The sequence below is a fragment of the Euprymna scolopes genome, chromosome 27 (genome assembly GCF_053919585.1).
Source record: "Euprymna scolopes isolate OS-2025 chromosome 27, ASM5391958v1, whole genome shotgun sequence".
NCBI lineage: Eukaryota > Metazoa > Mollusca > Cephalopoda > Sepiida > Sepiolidae > Euprymna > Euprymna scolopes.
This window is the reverse complement of record NC_136508.1, coordinates 43880194-43898870: the sequence shown is the minus strand read 5'-3', so window position 1 is coordinate 43898870 and position 18677 is coordinate 43880194. Positions and strand designations below refer to the sequence as shown.

The 18677-nt window shown below is 30.0% G+C and overlaps 3 non-coding genes across 3 annotated transcripts; 2 read left to right on the top strand and 1 right to left on the bottom strand.

Moving 5' to 3' along the window:
• Positions 1–4257: 4257 nt before the first annotated feature.
• Trnaa-agc (transfer RNA alanine (anticodon AGC)) lies at positions 4258–4330 on the top strand. Its single transcript has one exon. It is a non-coding gene; the product is annotated as a tRNA-Ala (tRNA).
• A 7729-nt stretch (positions 4331–12059) lies between these two features.
• On the top strand, positions 12060–12132 carry Trnaa-agc (transfer RNA alanine (anticodon AGC)). The gene has a single exon. It is a non-coding gene; the product is annotated as a tRNA-Ala (tRNA).
• A 1692-nt stretch (positions 12133–13824) lies between these two features.
• Positions 13825–13897, bottom strand: Trnaa-agc (transfer RNA alanine (anticodon AGC)). Its single transcript has one exon. It is a non-coding gene; the product is annotated as a tRNA-Ala (tRNA).
• Between the last annotated feature and the right edge of the window lie 4780 nt (positions 13898–18677).

Here is an 18677-nt window from a genome sequence, read left to right as displayed (position 1 = left end):
TTTAAAAAAATACTTGATCAATTTACGTGATTTTTGGAATATGATGTTTTCGTTCTGTTACAACATTTTCTTTAGCTTTGTTGTTTTTGGAATTCTGGACAAGAATCCAGCTATGTTTTGTATTGTATACTAACTGGTGCACGGAAAACTCGTACCAGGAAAATTCGTACCTAGGAAACTCGTCCATTTTTGCTAGGCAGGAAAACTATGCCATGCGCAAACTATTATTCCTTGTCCTGCAGTAGCTTTTATTCCTAAGTCTGCGGTGAGTTAATTATTGTTTTTAATAAATGAAAAAATAAGTAGATAAAAAAAAAATTGTTGAAAATAATATACCGGTCGAACACACATTTGTATAACGCAGTTTTTCTACAATAACGCAGTTAACATCCTCAGTATAATAGACAAAGTAAAATCAGCCAAAAAAATTGCACACATGCAAAACAATAAAGACGGAGCGTCCCGGTATCGATCCCGGTACCTGTCGTTTACTGTGCGAGCGCTCACCTATCTGAGCTAGCCACAGTTAACGTACAATACATGTTTTCACTTCTTATAGACAGCAGCCATGTGACAGTTTAATATAATTGTATGGATATCAGCAGAGAAACAGTGAACATAACGTAAACTTGTGATATAAACAATATCAGCTATGAAGTCAATCACGCATATTAACCTACTAGACCGTAGCCTACATAAATAAAAGCCCGTTCCACAAAATCACGTGACCTCCTGATGTCGCAGAATTAAGTATAATGGCCACACTTAGGTAATGGACAACTATTACGAATATAGTCATTTTCTGTTTCAGAATAATACTACAGTACCTAATTTATTGTCGTTCTATCAAATTTTTCAAAATTTAAAATTCCGAAGTATAAAAACAACAAAAACAACAGCAACAATAACAGCGATTATTCTAAATAAATTTTGATAATTAATAAAATTATAATTTTAAATATTTTTAGGGCGCATTTGGTATTAGAGAAGAAAAAAGCTAACAGGATTAAATAAACCAAAACACACAAGCAATGAAGAAAAATCGAATCCCTCCCTGTTTTTTCTTTCTTTATTTATTTATCGTTAAAATAAGAAGAAAAATTTGTAATTAACTAATAAATAAAAAGCTAAATATTTTTTTGGCGCGAGAGATGCGGTGTGTTAAAAGTCTAACGTTAACTCATTTTTAAGTTTTTTTAATTTTTTCTTCAACATTGTTAAATCAATCATTAAGACACAAAGTAATCAATAAAGAATTGTTTTTTTTTGTTGTTGTTTTCTCTGCAATCCTCAAGGTGCTAGTTCTGCCATGCAAAAACCTATTAATCCTTGTCCTCGAGTAGTTTAATCATTATTAGCAATAAATGAAAAAATTAATAAATAAAAATTAAAAAAAAACAGTTCAAAATAATATACCGGTCGAACTGCATGACATATTTTTCCACTATAACGCAGTTAACATTTTCAGTATTATAGACAAAGTAAAATAAACCTAAATAATTACACACGCGCAAAAAAAAAAAAAATCATGGAGAATCCGGGTATCGATCCCGGTATCTCTCACATGCTAAGCGAGCGCTCTACTATCTGAGCTAATTCCCCTCTACTTTATTTGACGTGCAATATATCTAAAAAAAAATATTGTAGACAGCAGCCATGTGACAGTTAAGTATAATTGTATGGATATTAGCAGATAAACACAGTCAACATAACGTAAACAATATCAGCATAGTTACCTACTTGATCGTGGCCTACATAAATTGGAGAGCGTTGCACAAAGGTCACGTAATCTGCTGACGTCGGAGAATAAAGGACAACAGCCACACTATGCAATGGATGACTATTACGAATATAGCCATTTTCTATTTCAGAAGAATACTGCAATACCTAATTTATTGTCGTTCTGATAAATTTTGCAACATTTAAAATTCCCAAGTATAACAACAACAACAAGAATAGCGATTTTTCTAAATAAATGTTGATAATAGATAAAATTATAATTTAAATAATGCATGCGGAGGTCTGTCAGAATTTATTGGGAATTTTTGACATCCTAAACACAAAACTGCAAATATAATATACAACACTCGTAATTTCTTTTTTCAAAGTTGGTTGTTTAATTTCTTTATGGAATATACTTCCAAAATAAGCTATTAAAGTTTTTTAAAAAATAATAGAAATATTTTTAAGTGTTTCTAAAATGCATGCGCGCGTCCATGCAGCCATTTTTCTCTACGTAATGAAATGAATTGAATTTTATGAGTTAAATTTTTTTCAATTTTTTCAGTTTAAAAATCTATCAAAATTTTTCTATTGGTTCAATTTTTACAATATTTGCAGGTTTAATCTGAAATTGTATGCTCTTTCCAATAAACAGAATATTAAATTGAAAAGTAAATAATTAATTATCTCACCTAAGATTTATATATCACGAATTGAAAATAAATGAAATAAAATAATTTAAAACATGAACAAAAGAATAGTTATGTGCAAAATTTTCCTGTAAAGTCAAAAGTTTAAAACCATTAAAAAAAAACGTTGATTTTTTTATTAAGTTAAACCTCACATTTTGAAAGTATTCTCCTGTAAAGATTAGACACCTACATTTATTTTTTCTATTTCATTCAATGTTGTTGTTTGTTTTAGATTTTTGAAAAAAAAAATTCATTTCATAAAGAAGGAATAAAATATTTTAAATCAAAAACTCATGTAATTCTTTCAGACAATAAAAAAATGGAAAATTTGTCGGCGGTTTTTTTTTAAGTAAACTTTAATGAGTGAAATATGATCATTTTTCAATACGGTGACCTATGCTTGACTAATTTGATTTCTGACAGTAACCAGATGTCAGAAATTCAAAGTGGAGATAAGACATATCAGCACTTCAAATGTTTGTTTTTTTATTTAGTTACTACCGGGAAATATATTTGGTCTAATGTGTTGGTTTTACGTTTTTAACATAATTAATTATAGCACTTTTCGGCCTCCGTGTTTGTCCACTGGAAGAAAGGGAAGCAATTCCGCTCTGTGACCACATGTTATTAGATTTTAAAATGGCGGTCTTTTCGGATGCTTGCTTAAAAATGTCTTTTATTTAAAAAGTACATGGAATATAAAATATAGATATGGACAAATTCTTATCAATGAAAAATGGAAGCATACATTGATTAGTATTTTTATAGGTAAGTGATTTTTTGGAATTTATATATATTATTATAATTGGAGTAAGTTAAAATTCGTTGAATTTCTTGAAATCTTTTTTAAAGAAAACCGATTTAATAAATAATGACTATTTTTCAATTAAACCTTTTATTATTTCAAAATTTGGATATTAGCAGAGAAACTACAGTGAACATAACGTATTCGTTTAATGAAAAAAATTAGGGTTTAAATTGCATTTTTCAAGTAGTTATAAGCTCTTAAAGATAGTGAGTCTAATCAATCACATTTTTATCACTCATTTTTAATGGTGACATCTGACACTGCTAATGCATGCATGCATTTGGTATGAAAGAAAAAAACTAATAGAATTTAAAAAAAAACAAAAAGAAACGAAGATATAGTATAATAGACTAAGTAAAAAAGCCTAAAAAAAGTTACACACAAAAAAATAAAGCCGATTAAAATTATTTGTTTTTTTATAAAAATTATTTATTTTTATTATATTTTATTTTATTTTATTTGTTTTTTATAAAAAAAACAAATAAATAAAATAAAATATAATAAAAATAAATAATTTAGAAATATAAAATAAAGAATTGAATAAAAAAAACCACTGCGTATATGAAATATATGAATATGTACACATGTATTTGTAAGTTGTATTAATAAAACTTTCTCACCTGCTTCAGCTTGTGTCTTACCGTTACCTCTGCATTGTACTGCCTTCTACAATTCTATTTAACTACATACTATACAATGCTTCAAGCAAACTACATCCACCTCTTATTATTATTATTATTATTATTATTATTATTATTATTATTATTATTATTATTATTATTATTAAATTGTTAGGTGGATGAACAGAATAGTTGCAAAACTCACTCCCTTTCCTATGTTAAAAAGAATTGAATTAATATTGTTTATTAAATATTTTCCTTTTTTTATTTACTTATTTTTAATATATTTTATTTATTTATTTCATTTTTTATTTGTTTTATTTATTTATTTCTTATTTATTTTTTTAATTACGCTACATTCTGTCTACTGGCTGCTGTCTACAAAAAAGTTATATTGTACGGTAGCTGCAAGGGTGGGGAATTAGCTCAGATGGTAGAGCGCTCGCTTAGCATGTGAGAGGTACCGGGATCGATACCCGGATTCTCCAGTCTTTTTTTTTATTGTGTGTGTTATTTTTTTTCTTTATTTTACTTTGTCTTATTATACTGAAGATGTTAACTGTGTTACAGTGGAAAAATGTGTCATACAATTCGACCGGTATTTTATTTTGAACTCATGTTTGGTTTCATTTTTATTAATTTATTTATTGCAAATAATAATTAAGTCACCGCCAATTTAGGCCCAAAAGCTACTCGAGAACACTGTTTGGTTCTGGGCAGAGCTTAAATATTTAAGGGAACAACTCAACAAGAATTTGTTAACATTGACTTTGACACTAATAATTATAATCAGCTGTCCGCATGCAGAGTGGATGACGTCACGTTTTATGACGTCATCTATTAAAACAACAAAAAGTGGTAATAATCCTACACACAAAATAAAGATATCGTTTTGTAAGATTATCGATTAAAGCAGATAGAGGATGTTCGTGCCCAATGGATGACGTCACCATTTTCACCATCAAACCAGAGAGAGATAGAAATATAGAGAGAGGCAGTGGGGAGAGAAGAGAAGAGAAAGGGTTTGTATTACTATATACATGGATTCGAAAAAGGTGTAAAAAAACAAATATATTACAAAAAAAATATTATCAAAGGGAAGATAAGTTAATTTTCTACCGAAGTGGATATTTTTTTAGTGTATTTTTTTTTAATTTAATGTAACATTTTTATTCAGCTCGAAAAACATACAATGTTTACCGATGTATTGGAAAACTACAAATGGCACCGTAATCTCTGTTGAACATGGTAAGTTTGGGAAAATAAGTTAAAAATAAAAACTATACAAAATACTGTTAAAAAAATACCGAATATATGTCCGCCTATGTCACGGACAGGTGTGTCAGAAATTTCGTGAAAATAGTGAATAATTCCACCCCATCTTTCCAAGCTTATAACTACACGAAAAATGTAATTCAAGCCCTAATTTTTGTTTTCAATTAAAGGAGCAAGGACCAAGGTTTCATTAAAAAAACAAAACAAAAAAAACGCGTTTTTTATTTTTTTAAAAAAGGTTTTAAACTTCGGACTTTACAGGTAAATTTCTAAAAAACACTACTTTTTTGTTTTAAATTTGAATATATTATTTATTGACCTTTTCTCTTCAATTTGTGATACATAAGACTTTGGTACATAAATTAATTATTTACTTTTTCATAGACATTTCAAAAATCGGAGGCGTGAATTATTCGATCCCCTGTCTTTCCAAGCTTATAACTCCTCGAAAAATGTCATTCAAGCCCTAAGTTTTTTTCCAATTAAAGGAGCAAGGACCAAGGTTCCATTTAAAAAAAAAAAGCAAAAACAAATAACGTGGTTTAAAAAAAAAGATTTCAAACTTCAAACTTTACAGATAAAATTCTAAAAAACACTACGTTTTTTTTTTTGTTTTGTTTTGTTTTAAATTTGAATATATTATTTATTGACCTTTTCTTTTCAATTTGTGAGTAAATTAATTATTTACTTTTCGGTGAGTAAATTAATTATTTACTTTTTAATAGACACTTGAAAATGGGGGAGCGTGAATTAAAAAAAAAAACGTTTGTCTAAAATATTATATTCGGTTTATTGGAAAGAGCATAAAATTTCACATTGATCCTGAAAATATCGTAAAAATAGAACCAATAGAAAAATTTTGATAGATTTTTAAAGTTTAAAAACTGAAAATTATTGAGTTCGGAAAATTCATTACGGTTTAAAAAAAATCTATTACTTTTAAAACAACTTTAATAGTTTATTTTGGAAGTATAATCCATAACGAAAATAAACAACCCACTTTTAACAGAGAAATTGCGAGATTTTTATATTTTATTCGCAGTTCCATGTTAGGGGTGTCAAAAATTCCTACAAAAATTCTGATACACCTACGGTAACATATATTGAGCGAGTTTCTAACAAAATTTTGCATAGTTTTTTATTTATTTTTAACTCATTTTGTTCCCAACCTTACCGCATTCAACAGAGAGTCCGACGACACCATACAGTCTCAATGGATATTACCGTAAACTTGTGACATAAATAATAACATCTATGAAGTCCATCACGCATATTTACCTGCTTAATCGTGGCCTACATAAATTCAAGGCCGTTGCACAAAAGTCACATGACTCGCTGACGTCGCAGAATAAATGACAACGGCCACACTTAGGCAATGGGTGACTATTACGAATATAGACATTTTTTTGTATCAGAATAATAGTGCAATACCTAATTTATTGTCGTTCTGTCAAATTTCGCAGAATTTAAAACTCCGATGTATGACAACAACAACAACAACAGCAGCAGCAGCGATTATTCTAAATTAATGTTGATAATTGATAAAATTATAATTTTCATGCGTGTATTTTGTATGAAAGAAAAAAAAATAGCAGAATTTAACAACATCCAAACAAAAAAGTAACGAGGAGAATCGAATCTCTCCCTGTTTTTGTTTTTTTATTTTGTTTTTGTTTTTTGTTTTGTAGTTTATTATTTTTTTCTATTACTCCAAAAAATATCGTTAAAATACGAAAAAAAAATATTTGTAATTAACTAATAAATAAAAAGTGAAAAATTTTCGGGGCACGAGAGATGCCGTGTGTTAAAAATCACTCGTTAATTCATTTTTATTTATTTTTTATTTTTTGTTAAATCAATCATTGAGGAGCAAAGTACTCAATAAATACTTGTCTTTTATTCTTTTTTTTTCTGTTGTTGTTTTTTCTGCAATTCTCAAGGTGCTCGTTATATCATGCAAAAACTAGTAATCCTTGTTCTCGAGTAGCTTTTGGGCCTAAATTACCGGTGACTTAATTATTTGCAATAAAAAAAAGCATTTCAAAATAATATACCGGTCAAACTATATGACACATTTTTTTCACTATAACGCAGTTAACATATAATAGATAAAGTAAAATGAACGGGAAAAATTACACACACGCAAAACAGAAAATAAAAACTGGAGAATCCGGGTATCGATCCCGGTACCTCTCACATGCTAAGAGAGCGCTCTACCATCTGAGCTAATTCCCCTCTACTTCATTTACCGTACAATATCTCTTTAAAAATTTTTGTAGACAGCAGCCATGTGACAGTTTAGTATAATAGTACGGATATCAGCAGAGAAACAATACTGAACATAACGCACCCTTGTCACATAAACAATATCAGCTATAAAGGCGATCACGCGTATTAACCTACTTGATTGTGGCCTACATAAATTGAAGGCTCTTCCAGAAAAGTCACTTGACCTGCTGACGTCGCAGAATAAAGTACAACAGTCACACTAAGGCAATGGACGACTAATACGAATATAGTCATTTTCTGTTTCACAATATATTGCAATAGCTCATCGGAGTGCGTGTCGGATTGATTTCCAAGGTGAACCTTGGTTGGCATGTTGCTCTACCTCATCTGTTGGGTAGTTAGGCACAAGAGCAGGTGAGATGTTGGAAAGCCAGCGCACTAGTTAAAGTTCACTCTGGTTCACAAAAATGCCCCAGAAACCCCGCCTGGATTTCCCAGTAAAGACGCTTTAATTAATTAATTAATTAATTAGTAGCTTCTTCTCACGGAGAAGGTAAGGCCTAGGCGATTGGATCTACGGGGACTAAGCAGGATCCGGAAATGTTTTTACTGTAGACAACAAAACGAAAACATAGTAAAAAAAAAATGAGTATATAACAAATAAATGTTACCAAAGGCAGGATAAGTTATACCTATTTGGATAGGTTTTTAACTTATTTTATAGCGTTTATACTAGAGATATCACGGTAACATTTATTGGGTGAATGGGTGGGTTCCTGCAAAGTATTTTGTTTATTTTTTTTCAGAGATCATCGAGACTTCAAGGGTGGGACCTTCTTCTCATGTCGGTCGTTTTTTCTCATTTTCATATAACACTGGACACTACTTGATTTTCGACCTGAATAAACGCGTTAAAATAAGTTAAAACGCTAAAAAATCTTATCAAGCTAGGTAGAAGGGTAAATTATTTTGACTTTAGTAACATTTATTTGATATTTATTTTTGTCCACTTTTCCGGTTTGCTGTCTATATTTTTTCAAAAAAAATGCTCTTAGCACAGATCAACAGCAACAAAAAACACTATTGAACTGATTGTAGGGGACATATCCTCAATTAGTACGAAGGACACTATCTGAGCTATACCAGAAGCCGCCAGGAATTACGTGTCGTAATCTCGGTGGGAAACTATGCATAGATGATATTGTTTATCTCGCAAGTTTGTTCTCCGCGTTCGTTATTATATTTCTGCTAATGTTGGCGTCAACTGTTGCATGGCCACTTTGTATAATATTAGGGGGAATTAGCTCAGATGGTAGATCGCTCGCTTAGCATGCGAGAGGTACCGGGATCGATACCCGGATTCTCCAGTGAAGTTTATTTTATTTTAAGATTGCAATTATTGTCTAAAATTCCCGCAATATTACAGAAAGAAAACTAGAAATAAAAAATACGTCTAATGCACGTACCCTTGACGAAACGAATATATATTCCAATAATTAAATTGTAAATTGATCAAGTAGTTTTATTTTTGAATAAAAAAAAAAAATCTAATTTTATGAATAACAGAAGAGCGTCTTTTTTATCAGCAATTTTGAAAACAAGCCAAAATAAGCAAAGGGAGATAACTTAATAATTCAAACTTGCGACATTTATGATGCAATGCATACGTATTCCCATTAATCCCTTAAATTTGGATTTTATTATTTAAAAATATACTTGATCAATTTACGTGATTTTTGGAATATGATGTTTTCGTTCTGTTACAACGTTTTCTTTAGCTTTGTTGTTTTTGGAATTCTGGACAAGAATCCAACTATTTTTTTGGATTGTATACTAACTGGTGCATGGAAAAGTCGTACCAGGATAATTCGTACCTAGGAAACTCGTCCATTTTTGCTAGGTAGGAAAACTATGCCATGCGCAAACTATTATTCCTTGTCCTGCAGTAGCTTTTATTCCTAAGTCTGCGGTGAGTTAATTATTGTTTTTAATAAATGAAAATATAAGTAAATAAAAAAAAATAGTATAAAATAATATACCGGTCGAACACACATTTGTATAACGCAGTTTTTCTACAATAACGCAGTTAACATCCTCAGTATAATAGACAAAGTAAAATCAGCCAAAAAAATTACACACACACAAAACAATAAAGATGGAGCGTCCCGGTATCGATCCTGGTACCTGCCCTTTACTATGCGAGCGCTCACATATCTGAGCTAATGCTCTCTACCACAGTTAACGTACAATACATGTTTTCACTTCTTATAGACAGCAGCCATGTGACAGTTTAATATAATTGTATGGATATCAGCAGAGAAACAGTGAACATAACGTAAACTTGTGATATAAACAATATCAGCTATGAAGTCAATCACGCATATTAACCTACTAGACCGTAGCCTACATAAATAAAAGCCCGTTCCACAAAATCACGTGACCTGCTGACGTCGCAGAATTAAGTATAATGGCCACACTTAGGCAATGGTCAACTATTACGAATATAGTCATTTTCTATTTCAGAATAATACTACAGTACCGAATTTATTGTCGTTCTATCAAATTTTTCAAAATTTAAAATTCCGAAGTATAAAAACAACAAAAACAACAACAGCAATAACAGCGATTATTCTAAATAAATGTTGATAATTGATAAAATTATAATTTTAAATAATGCATGGGCGCATTTGGTATTAGAGAAAAAAAAGCTAACAGGATTAAATGAACCAAAACACAAAAGCAATGAAGAAAAATCGAATCCCTCCCTGTTTTTTCTTTCGTTATTTATTTATTGTTAAAATAAGAAGAAAAATTTGTAATTAACTAATAAATAAAAAGCTAAATATTTTTTTGGCGCGAGATATGCGGTGTGTTAAAAGTCTAACGTTAACTCATTTTTTAATTTTTTTTATTTTTTCTTCAACATTGTTAAATCAATCATTAAGACACAAAGTAATCAATAAAGAATTGTTTTTGTTTTTTTGTTTTTTGTTTTTGTTTTCTCTGCAATCCTCAAGGTGCTAGTTCTGCCCTGCAAAAACCTATTAATCCTTGTCCTCGAGTAGTTTAATCATTATTAGCAATAAATGACCTATGCTTGACTAATTTGATTGCTGACAGTAACCAGATGTCACAAATTCAAAGTGGCACTTCAAATGTTTGTTTCTTTATATAGTTACTACCGGGAAATATATTTGGTCTAATGTGTTCGTTTTACATTTTTAACATAATTAATTATAGCGCTTTTCGGCCTCCGGTCAACTGGAAAAAAGGGAAGCAAATCCGCTCTGTGACCACATGTTATTAGATTTTAAAATGGCGGTCTTTTCGGATGCTTGCTTAAAAATGTCTTTTATTTAAAAAGTACATGGAATATAAAATATAGATATGGACAAATTCTTATCAATGAAAAATGGAAGCATACATTGATTAGTATTTTTATAGGTAAGTGATTTTTTGGAATTTATATATATTATTATAATTGGAGTAAGTTAAAATTCGTTGAATTTCTTGAAATCTTTTTTAAAGAAAACCGATTTAATAAATAATGACTATTTTTCAATTAAACCTTTTATTATTTCAAAATTTGGATATTAGCAGAGAAACTACAGTGAACATAACGTGTTCGTTTAATGAAAAAAATTAGGGTTTAAATTGCATTTTTCAAGTAGTTATAAGCTCCTAAAGATAGTGAGTCTAATCAATCACATTTTTATCACTCATTTTTAATGGTGACATCTGACACTGCTAATGCATGCATGCATTTGGTATGAAAGAAAAAAACTAATAGAATTTAAAAAAAAACAAAAAGAAACGAAGATATAGTATAATAGACTAAGTAAAAAAGCCTAAAAACATTACACACATAAAAAAATAAAGCCGATTAAAATTATTTGTTTTTTTATAAAAATTCTTTATTTTTATTATATTTTATTTTATTTTATTTGTTTTTTTATAAAAAAAAAACAAATAAATAAAATAAAATATAATAAAAATAAAGAATTTAGAAATATAAAATAAAGAATTGAATAAAAAAAAGACCATTACCATATCCTACGTACAAGTTTCGAGCGATGATTTGCTGCGATACTGTTACTATTTACAACAGCACGTTTGAACCAAAGTCAAGTAAATATCTGACGAAGAGATCTTTCTCGAAATATTATGTAACACGGATATACCACCAGACCGACTTTCCCAGGTGACCACTGTGCAAATATAAATATATTGCGTATAGAAAATATATGAATATGTACACATGTATTTGTAAGTTATATTAATAAAACTTTCTCACCTGCTTCAGCTTGTGTCTTACCGTTACCTCTGCATTGTACTGCCTTCTACAATTCTATTTAACTACATACTATACAATGCTTCAAGCAAACTACATCCACCTCTTATTATTAATTATTATTATTATTATTATTATTATTATTATTATTATTATTATTATTATTAAATTGTTAGGTGGATGAACAGAATAGTTGCAAAACTCACTCCCTTTCCTATGTTAAAAAGAATTGAATTAAGTATTGTTTATTAAATATTTTCCTTTTTTTATTTACTTATTTTTTAATATATTTTATTTATTTATTTCATTTTTTATTTGTTTTATTTATTTATTTATTTCTTATTTATTTTTTTAATTACGCTAAATTCTGTCTACTGGCTGCTGTCTATAAAAAAGTTATATTGTACGCTAGATGCAAGGGTGGGGAATTAGCTCAGATGGTAGAGCGCTCGCTTAGCATGTGAGAGGTACCGGGATCGATACCCGGATTCTCCAGTCTTTTTTTTTTTTATTGTGTGTGTTATTTTTTCTGTTTATTTTACTTTGTCTATTATACTGAAGATGTTAATTGTGTTACAGTGGAAAAATGTGTCATACAATTCGACCGGTATTTTATTTTGAACTCATGTTTGGTTTAATTTTTATTTATTTATTTATTTAGTTAGTTATTGCAAATAATAATTAAGTCACCGCAAATTTAGGCCCAAAAGCTACTCGAGGACACTGTTTGATTCTGGACAGAGCTTAAATATTTAAGGAGACTACTCAACAAGAATTTGACATTAATAATTATAATCAGCTTGTCCGCATGCAGAGTGGATGACGTCACGTTTTATGACGTCATCTATTAAAACAACAAAAAGTGGTGATAATGCTACACACTAAATAAAGATATCGTTTTGTAAGATAATCGATTAAAGCAGATAGAGGATGTTCGTGCCCAATGGATGGACGTCACCATTTTCACCATCAAACCAGAGAGGGATAGAAAGATAGAGAGAGGCAGTGGGGAGAGAAGAGAAAGGGTTTGTATTACTATAACATAGATTCGAAAAAGTTGTCAAAAAAAATATATATAACAAAAAAATGTTATCAAAGGAAAGATAAGTTAATTTTCTACTGAAGTGGATAATTTTTTAGTGTTTTTTTTATTTAATGTAACATGTTTATTCAGCTCGAAAAACATACAATGTTTATCGTTGTATTGGAAAACTAAGTGGCGCCGGAATCTCTGTTGAACATGGTAAGTTTGGGAAAATAAGTTAAAAATAAAAACTATACAAAATACTGTTAAAAAAAAACACCGAATATATGTCCGCCTATGTCACGGTAACATATATTGAGTCGAGTTCCTATTTACAATGCCTCCCCACGGGGCAGAGTTAGACTCCAGGCTCGTTTTTTAACGTGGAGAAAATGAACAAAAATAAAAATTGTCTCAGTCGTGAAGGATTTCTCCTCCACTGACAGAGAACAAGAAATTGAAATGCAGCATCTGAAGAACAGATACTACACTTTGATCTTGAACCGAAGTCCAAGGAGTTCTAACAAAATTTTGCATAGTTTTTTTTAAATTTATTTTTAACTGATTCTTTTCCCAACCTTACCGTGTTCAACAGAAAGTCCGGCGCCATTTGTAATCGGTAAACACAGTATTTTTTTCGAGCTGAATAAACATGTTACATTAAATGAAAACACTAAATAAATTATCCAGTTAGGTAGAAATGCAACTTATCTTGCCTTTCATACGATGTTCAGCGTGTACGATTATCACCACTTTTTTTTGTTTATGACGTCATAAAATGTGACATCATCCACTCTGCATGCGGACAATCTGATTACAATATGGTAGTGTTGAGTGTTCAAAGTCAATGATAACAAATTCTTGTTGAGTTGTCCCCGTTAAATATTCAAGCTCTGGCCAGAACCAAACATTGTCTGCAATTCTCAAGTTGCTAGTTCTGCCACACAAAAACTATTAATCCTTGTCTTTGAGGTGTTTTTGGGCCTAAATTAGCGGTGATTTAATTATTATTTGCAATAAATAAATAAATTAAAAACTTAAAAACAAAAAACGAGTTCAAAATAAAATACCTGTTGCATGACACATTTTTCCACTATAAACGCAGTTAACATCTTCAGTATAATAGACAAAGTAAAAAAAAAAAAAAAAGCCTAAAAAATAACTGGAGAATCCGGGCATCGATCCCGGTACCTCTCACATGCTAAGCGAGCGCTCTACCATCTGAGCTAATTCCCCACTGCTGCTGATATTGGCAAAAAGGCTCATACAATTTTGAATCACCGTACAATATATCTTATTACTTCTTATAGACAGTAGCCATGTGACAGTTTATTATAATTGTATGGATATCAGCAGAGAGACGACAGTGGACATAACGTACACTTGTGATATAAACAATATCAGCTATGAAGGCGATCACACATATTACTTGATCGAGGCCTACATAAATTGACGGCCGTTCCACAAAAGGTCAGGTGAGATTTTGGAAAGCCAGCGCACTAGGTAAAGTACACTCTAGCCTACAAAAATGCCTGAGCAACCCCGCGTAGATTCCCCGGCAAAGGCGCCTTAAGCGATTAACAATAAAATAGCTTCTTCTCACGGAGAAGGTAAGCCATAGGCGAGTGGATCTATGAGAACTAAACAGGATCCGGACATTTTGTTACTGTAGAAAACAAAACAAAAACATAGTACAAAAAAATGAGTATATAATAAATAAATGTTACCAAAGGCAAGATAAGTTCTACCTAGTTGTATAGGTTTTTCACTTATTTTAAAGCGTTTATAATAGAGGTGTCACGGTAATATTTATTGGGTTTCTGCAAAGTATTTTGTTTGATTTTTTTTTTTAGAGATTATTGGGTTATCCTGACGCTCCGCGCTCCGCACTTCTTTATTTACACTGGAAGTGACGTCACACAAATCTTATAATACGCTACAATTGTAAAAATAATTTGTTTTATTTTTCTTTCATTTTGAGCTCCTTTTTTCTCCCGTTTGTTTTTGCACTTTACGACCCGAGCTATTTTTTAACGCTATTATTTAGAAACCTATTATTTAACATGGGGAAGGGAGGGTGTATTGTAACTATTCTGTACTTTCACCTAACAATTCAATTAAAAAAGGTAAATATGAAGAATTACTCCACCCTCAAATTCCTTTAAAATTACCACTCATAAAGGTTTTCGGGGTCGCTGAAAATGAAAATAACGTTTAAAATTACAGCAAACGAGTAGTTTCCAAGATTGAATTTACTTGTAAACTGGTTTATTAATTGTAGAAAACAAAAACAAACGGGGGAAAAAAGGAGCTCAAAATGAAAGAAAAATAAAACAAATAACTTTTGCAATTGTAGCCATCCGTATTATAAGATTTGTGTGACGTCAATTCCAATGTAAATAAAGAAGTGCGGAGCGTCAGGATAACCGATTATCGAGACTTCAAGGATTGGATTATTGTTATATAGACCCCAGGTTCGGTTTTTGCATCGCTGATGCAAACTGGTTCACGGGCACCAAAATATGTATATGTTATATTTTAGGGTCTTATTCAGAGAGAGTCTTAGAGGGATGTTGTGAAGAGATATTGTTCGTTTTATGACGATGCATATTTATATTAAAAATATGTTCATTCTTTGGTTAATAGATGTGTTGCTATGTGAAGCTCTTAGGGTGAGGAGATAGTGTTCAGACAGTCTTAGTGTAGATATGAGATGTAGATTCACATTGTGGATATGAGATGTGTATGTCACGACATTTTATAACACAGCCATATAATAACAATTCACTTTACCTTTTTGTAAGAATCACAAACACAAGACGACGTTTTATCAAAACCCATAATGGGTTTATTTCTTTACGACCGGCCATGATTTTCATCATCAAGAATTGAAAGCTTCACATTTTAGTTTCAAGTGATCGTCTCGCTTCCTAGACGTTCGAATTCCCAGACCCTCTCTGAGTTTCGCACTGACTGACTCTAACTCCAACTAACTAACTCTCACTTCCTATATTGAGAAATCCATGCATGTCCGGCCTCGTGAGCAAAATTCACGTGTCACCAACATGCGCGACTTTGCACGTTTCCCGAACATTATGATTTCCCAATAACCTATTTTTTTTCTTTGATTTTTTTACAAAGGAATTCAACCTACATATCTAATTTATTTAACCCATATTTTATTATCCACATTCTTTCTAACAATTGAATAGTTTATTATTTATTTCATCAGAATTAACAATTTACTGGACATTCCATTTAAACCTATTGTTCTTTAAAACTTATGTCCAGGGTTCGATTTCTGCTTTCTCTCACTTTATTTTCATTTTAACTAATCTCTCTATTTTTATACTTACATGAAAAGGGGACAGCCCTTATCATGTAACATTATCTCTATAGAATAATGCTGTTAAAATCCCACTGGATATATGTAGCTTCTGCCACGATAACATATATTGAACGAGTTTCTAACAGTATTTTATATAGTTTTTTTTAACTGCTTTTCCCAAACTTACCGTGTTCAACAGAGAGTCTGCGGCCATTTGAAATTTTCAAATACATTGGTAAACACTATGTTTTTCGAGCTGAATAAACATTTTATATTAAATAAAAACACTAAAAAAGTATCCGGTTAGGTAGAAATGTAACTTATCTTGCCTTTGGTAACATTTATTTGCTATTTTTTTTTTTTTTTGGACAACTTTTTCGAATCTATGTGTGTATTAATACAACCCCCACATTTAAATTATTAATTTTTTGTTGACCTTTTAAAGTTGTTTTAATTTTAAAAAAATGTTTGATTTAAATTATTTATTTGTTCGAAAAAAGAAAGCTTTGTTGCTTTATAAAAATCCAATATTGTTTTTATTACAAAATTGTGTCATAAAAAAATTATATTTTCTTCCGCAGACTTTTAAATAAATGTTTTTACAATTTATATATTGATACATTTTTATACAATAAATGTTTTTACAATTTATATATTGATACATTTTTATACAATAAATGTTTTTACAATTTATATATTGATACATTTTTATACAATAAATGTTTTTACAATTTATATATTGATACATTTTTATACAATAAATGTTTTTACAATTTATATATTGATACATTTTTATACAATAAATGTTTTTACAATTATAAATTGATACATTTTTATACAATAAATGTTTTTACAATCATAAATTGATACATTTTTATACAATAAATGTTTTTACAATTTATATATTGATACATTTTTATACAATAAATGTTTTTACAATTTATATATTGATACATTTTTATACAATAAATGTTTTGATTTTCAAATATTTTTCTGTTCGGAAAAAATCTTGATGTTACTTATTTGCCGCGTTATTTGACCAAGAGGAAATTGGAGTCATCGCCCCCTAACAATAGCCGCCGTCTGCATACTGCACAAGTGCCCCCAAAATGACTTTTAAACGATACCTTCCCCTCCCATGTTTAGAATGGCTCTCGAAATTATAACATTATTATTATTATTTCAGTGCGGTACCAAAAATACATAAGTACCGCGTTTTCTTTTTTGTTGTTTCGTAATAACACAAGAATTGTTTAAACTAAATTAATTCTTCAAAATAAAATAATTGCTTTCTTTGATAATACGTGTTTTATTTCTTTTATTTTTGTTTCGTAATGATAACACAAAGTGCTACAACTAAAGTATTTTTTAATAAATATATGGTTTCGTATTTCGTGTCCTGACTCCGTGATCAAGTTTATTTTTTACAACAAGAGTTAAAAATATTTTTTTTAATATTATGAGGGTGCGTTGCTTAGTCGCCTTTAAAAACAATATCTCCTTCAAGAACGGCCATAAAATGTGTTTTCAATCGATATTTATTCAATAAGGCACCAGTTTTCCTATCTAGCAAAAAAGGACAAGTTTTCCTGGTACGAGTTTTCCAAGTACGAGTTTTCCGTGTACGAGTTTTCTGGGCACCGTTATTACTGTTACGGAAAACTCTTTTTGCGCTCATTTTGAAGATTGCAGAATTGGTGGAGACAATTCAATTTCAGAACGGGGAGAAAAAATTCTAGTATACCGGAAAGATGCGACAATTTACTTTTGAAACAAAAATAATGACTGTTCAAAGCTATTTACAAATTATTTCAGAAACTTGGATTTTGTAAAAAAAAAAAAAAAAAAAAAAAAAAAGAAATTGTTTTTTTTTAACACAAAAAAGTTACGCGCATTCAATTCAGAATTTTAAATTTTGTGCAAAAATAAAACAACTTAAAAAAGACAAATGTTATAAGAATTTTATTAATTTTTATTTTAATTCAATAAATGTTTGGATAATTAATGTTTTATTTTATGTTAATTTATTAGTATTGACATTTGTTGACATTTTCTGATACGGTATACGTGAATTGTTTCTCCCGGTTCTGAAATTTAATTGTCTCCCCTTGTTCTACAATCTTCAAAATAAAAACAAAAAAGTTGTCATGCTAAATTTGTCTCTTATTCTAACAATTAGCCCCAGACTTAGGACTACACTATCTTGTTTATCTTTACTTTTTTTTTACTTTATTTTTAGTACATTTTAAGTCGTGTAAAGCAACGCAAGGATTTGTTTTACTGTACACATAGATTCGAAAAAGTTGTCACAAAATAAATATATAACAAATAAATGTTATCAAAGGCAAAATAAGTTACTTTTCTACCTAACTGGATATCTTTTTACTTTTCATATTTAATGTAACATGTTCATTCAGCTCGAAAAACATGCAGTGTTTACCGATGTATTGGAAATTTTAAAATGGCAGCCGACTCTCTCTTTAAGGCGGTAAGTTTGGGAAAATGAGTTATAAATAAAATAAGCAAGCAAAATACTGTTAAAAACTCGCTCAATATATGTTACCGTGACATAGGCTGATATATATTCGTTGGGTTTTAACAGTATTTTGACTGTTTTTTTATTTATAACTCCTTTTCACAAACTTACTGTTGATGAAAAATTAAACACATTAAAAATTCGGATTTTCA